The sequence below is a fragment of the Chrysochloris asiatica genome, unplaced genomic scaffold (assembly GCF_000296735.1).
Source record: "Chrysochloris asiatica unplaced genomic scaffold, ChrAsi1.0 scaffold00153, whole genome shotgun sequence".
Taxonomy (NCBI): domain Eukaryota; kingdom Metazoa; phylum Chordata; class Mammalia; order Afrosoricida; family Chrysochloridae; genus Chrysochloris; species Chrysochloris asiatica.
In genome coordinates, this window is record NW_006408671.1 from 2,445,054 (window position 1) to 2,450,718 (window position 5,665).

A 5,665-nucleotide genomic window follows, 5' to 3' on the forward strand; every position below is an offset into this window, starting at 1 on the left:
TATTGTCTCCAATGCTGTATCTATTTTGTTCGATTGTTACTGTAGCACCTTTCTGTCTTCTTTGTTATTTTTCTTGACCTTTCTGTGGAACATTTATATGCACCTCAATATTATTCTCATGAATTTCTTATTGGGTAGTTCCAATGCCAGTACACCTTCCAATGGAAATTCTAGTTCTGTCTCCAGCTGATTTGTTTGAACTACTCTGTCTTGTTTCTGCACATGAGCAGAAATTTTATATTGCTTTTTAAGCATTCTGGTGCTTTGTATTTTCAATAATTATATGAATGTATGTTGATGTATTCTTAAGCTCTCTGCTTCCTGGTAGATGTGATCAGGAGATGAGATTCTCTTTTCACTTCTCTTACTACTTATCTCACAGTTACTTTAGTGGGTGTTGTTTATTTATGCTGTTCTGGTGTATAGCAGCTGATATTGGTTCTTGCCCAGGTGGTGGGATTTTATAGAGTGAAATTGTAGCTTGTCTGTATGACTACAATTGCTGTCCCTTGTTGGATAAGGCAAACAGAGAAGGAGCCCCACCTAGATAATGGGGGAGGGGGGAAGTAAAAAAACAAACAAACAACAGATTGGACACTGAAGTCCAAAATCACCAAAACCAAAAAACCCAGCAGAATATGAGTAAGACTTTATTGCCCATTTTTGACTTCTTGTTTTCAAAGATGTCTAAGAAATTTCAAGATATTCTTGTTGCACCATATAATGTAACTAAAGGTTTTGTTTTGAGCCTTTTCTCTCTCTCTCTCTTTTTTTTCAACTCTCTCACCTCCCCTCAAGCCTGTTCGGGTTCTTCTAGTGAGAACCAGCCCAGGGATTGCCAGACATGTTTTGGAAGACACTCCCATTTTAAGCTGTTCTTGTTGACTCCTTCCCTTCTTTGATTTTGCACCCAGTAATCCTTGTTATCCAGATTCTTGTGTGTGTGTAGTAGCACCTTCCCTGAAGAGTGTCCACTCACTTAGGTATCCCCTCTTATCTCTCGAGTGGAGGTTGACAGGCATAAGAAAATAAAATAACAAAATAGAAATGTTTGACCCTTTATCTCTGATGATTGGTCAGACCTCTGCTCTGTGATCTTGTATCTGCTACTTCCCATTCAAAATGGCTCTGCCTGGACTCAGTGGCCACTGCAAATCAGAAAACACCTCCTTTCTGGCTTTTACTCCAAACCCACTTGTGGGTTTGATCCTTAGCTCCCCCTAACTATCCCATTATGTAACGTTCAGAGTTCTTGGACAGTACTTTTGAACTTGTTTAATCCAGTAATCTGTGTAATTACTGACAGAGGTATTCACAGCCTTTCTCCCTAATCTCTCATCAAGCCCCTCCTCTCTCCATTTCTCAAATCTGTTCTTGACATGGTCTGTACATTCAGATGGGTCTTATTTTGGCTCTTGTGGACATGATTTAATTTTCTCTTCATATTCCTTCTAAACTTGTAGAAGAGCAATTGATAGTCTTTTCCATATTTGCCCCTGGCTTTGTTTTGGCTTATGATTTTGAGCGTTTCCAGGTCTTTGCACATTTTATTATAATACATATTTTTTTCTTCTAGAGTGGCCCTTTAAAAATTTTTGTTCAGCTCTTTTCCCTGTTCATTTCTTCCAATCACTTTAGTTTTTCTACTCAAGATAGCCAGTTCCAGAGTCTCTTCTGACACCACTTAAAGGCGCTGTTAGCAAAATCTAAATGCTTATTTAAATGCATAATTTGGTATAGCTGTTTTGTGGTATTTTTCACTTCCTTATCTTGAAATGGAAGATGTAAATTCTTCTTCATAGAATGACAGATTTGAAGTGCAAGTCAGCATGAAAGACGAGAAAGAAATTTGCTGGGATAGGAAATCTTACTGTGATTAATAATAGATGACAGATTAAGGATAATTGACAGTGTGTGATTTTTTTTTTTTTTTTTTAAACAACAGAAGAAGGTGTTTCAATTGACACCTGGTGATGAAGGCATAGCACAATTAGTAGATATTAAGTGCTGTCAAGTTAGTTCCAATTCATAGTGACCCTGAATAAGGTTTCTAAGTAATGGTGGTTGAGTTTGAACCACTAACCTTACAATAAGAGTGATGTCAAAATAACAGTTGGCATTGCAGCCTGTTTTTTTTTAAAGTTTTTATTATGAATTGAGTAATAGTTTACATAGGAGAACATCGGTTTTACACTTATCATTTCATTACAATGATTAGAATCCCCCCTTTCATGTATCATCATTCAATGGTATTTGCTTCAATTCCTGCTATTATTTTTGTTTGTTTGTTTTGTGATGCACACAAAACACTCAGGAATATATAATCATTTAAACAACCAAAACAAGGATTTAAACACAAAGTAAGGGATTGCATTTGTAAAATACACTGCTTTGTTTAAGTCCAAAGGTATGGCCTGTCTCCACCAGAGGTCTCCCATATTTTACTGTTAATGTCTGAAGTATACTGAATTCCCAAAAGCCACATTCTGAAAGTCTACCTCCTGGCCACCAGCAAACAGTATTTCTTTTCCCATTAGTCTGGAGTCCTCTGCTGCTCTATCGCTCCATGTCATCATCTCTTCCTCCATCTCTGGTATTTCTGCATAGCAGCACTTTTGAAATTGCCTCCCTAGGAAAAGGATCAGTTGATAAACAAATGTAGATATGTATTATTTGTAAAAAATGTGAAAAATTGTTCTTTGTGATATAGGTACTACCATCAAATCGTTTTAATACATTTCCAGTTCTTGCAAATGGTAACCATACTCTTTCAGAGTAAAGTTTTATCTTTCCATTTTCTCACCTCACAAGCCACATGATATACTGCAAGACATGTAATAGTTTTTACTTTGAGTATGCCTAAACCAGATCAGTAATCTATGTATAATTTCCATAGCAATCATAACTTATAAGTTATGACGTTACTGTTATTGTTGTCTGATCACTGAATCAGCTCATCAGCACAATGGTTTTAAGTCTGTAAATAACATTTAGGCATGAATTGAGCTAAAGAAAAGAATTTTGTCTTACAAACTACCAGATTGTAGTCATTATCTTAGGTACCTACATAAAAATACTTTTTAAAAAGATAAAACTATTCTTATTAGCGCCTCTCATAATGATTTAGGTGAAGTGCTAATTAGTTCAATACTATTAGCTATTATTTTGTAGTAATCTGTTGTGGTACCAATTATAATCAAAGACAGTTTTCTTAAATCCTTTTTAAAAAACGTAATTTATTTTGTTTTTGTTGTTGAGAATATGCACAGTAGAATATACAATAAGTTAACAATTTTATATGTACAATTTAGTGATATTGATTACATTATTTGAATTGTACATCCATTCTCACTCTCCTTCCTGAGTTGTTCCTAGTCGGTTAACATAAACTCAGTGCCCCCTAACTTCCTATCTAATCTTTTGAGTTTGATACTGTATGTTGTTCGATACTATATGCTGTTGTTTTAACTGCTGTGGAGTGGATTCTGACTCATCACAACCCTGTATAGGGTTTTCAAGGAGCAGCTGGTGTGTTTGAACAGCTGAACTTGTGGTTTGCCATCCAGTGCTGATCCAATACCAACAAAAGAGTGTGGCAATTTTTAGCATTGTTGTAGATATATCTACCACACAACTTTTGACAATTCAATTTTTTACAGCCATGCCATTAATTAAGAACAATTAAATTAATTGGCTGTGCAGCCCTAACATTAAATAATGTAATTTTTACATCACTATAAACAGAAAATCATTACTTCATAAACAATAAACCTTTATTCCCCACTTCTTCCTGACCCTTGTAACCACCAAGAAACTTTGGTATCATATATTTGCCTGTTATGGTTGCTTTATATAAGGGAGATCATAGAAAATTTGTCCTCTTGTTATTGACTTATTTCAATCAGCACAAAATCACTTTTAAATGAATGCATTAACTCAAAAATGCTGTTAGTATGTACTTGGGATTTGGAGGTTGAACACAATAAATAATAACTTATGTTAAGAGTAGATATGTGTAGTGAAGAAAAATAATCAAGAGGTTATTTGAAAAAAATATATTATTAAGTTATGTGACAGCTGTTGTATAAAGAAAACACTAAATTGTTGCATAAAATGACTGCAAGTTGATCTTATCCCTGTTTTTTTTTGCTACCTATGTGCTACCTAAATTTCTTATTCTATCAATTTGCTTCAATCTAATTTTAAGGATTAAGTGAAACAATATATGTGAAAAAGTCATATACACTATAAAAATTCTATGCTAAAATGGCCATCTACCAACAACGGTTTAGGTTCTCACTTGCTACACAAGGAATAGTTTACCCATGTCCACTTTGCTTTTCTTGACTCCCATTTTCTTCTACTTTTGCTGGCCATTGATTTCCATACTCTGCATCATGCAGGAAATCTGCTGACATACATGCTAGCTCAACTGGGCCTCTCCAGTGGCCACCTAGAATGCACTAAAAGTGTGTTGTACTTCATGCAACAGATAAAATGATTTGTAGAATCCTGGTGCCGTCTTAAGAATAATCTTGCCATGTGAAGATTGCAACTTTCCTTCCTTCTGTGTTGTATTTAATAAAAGGACAAAATAAAAGATTCAAAATAAAGGTACATGTAAGTTTTAAATTTTGTCCAGAACCTGTAATACCACAATAAATAAAAATTGTTTCATTGTTCAAACCAATACTATATTTTTTCATTTTCTTATTTCTGTCAAGAAACAGTTGCATAATAAAATCATCCATTGTACTGCCCTTCAAACTCCAAAGTTCTTTTGCTAATACTAATTCAAGATTTCTCTGATTCAGAAGTCTCATTGTCACTCTGCAAAGTTTCAAATTCCTTCTACCACATATTTATGTGTCTGAGTCTTATGTGAAATAGAAGCCTTTCTTCCTCCTACCTATCAAGGAGCCTTTATGCAAAATTGTCTTTACAGATAGATAGTTAAGGGATGTTGCATATCTTCACTGTCAGGTGAATCCAATCCTCTTCTGTGGTCAAATCTTATTGTATAATGTATTACAAAAATTAACATTGCTACTGAATTTATTTTCCTGTTCTTTCATAAAATATTTAACATTTCATTCCTTTTTAAGGAAGAAAGCTTAGTTTTAAGCTAATTTTCTGAAAGTAGTTCACCCAACTCTAATGTTAGCTCTAATTTCATGCAGGGTGAGGATGAAATATGCACATCTCATGTGGAAATAATCTTTTTCAGGAGTGAAACCAAATTAAAAGAAAAAAAAAAATGTTTAAGTGACTACCCACGAAGGATAATCTTTTAATGCATTAACTAGCTGACAATCACTCATGAAATATTAAATTCTGAAGTTCTAAAAACAATGTTGTCATATTTTATACTCTTCTTATTTATCCTAAATATAAATCTATAGAAACTGATTTTTAAATGTGTAAATACCTGACCTAAAAGTAAAAATTCACCTTTAGAAATGCTATCTTCTAATTATTAATGACCTCTAATGATTTTAAATATACAGGTGTAAGAAAAATGAAAAAGATGCAGTCATTAAAAATACTGCAATCTTAGAAATGTTGTGTTAAGTGGCATTGAATCGGTTCTGTCTCAGAAGACAGATTTCTGAGTTTTGTTGTTGTTGTTGTTAGGAGCCATTGAGTCGAAACCAACTCATAGCAA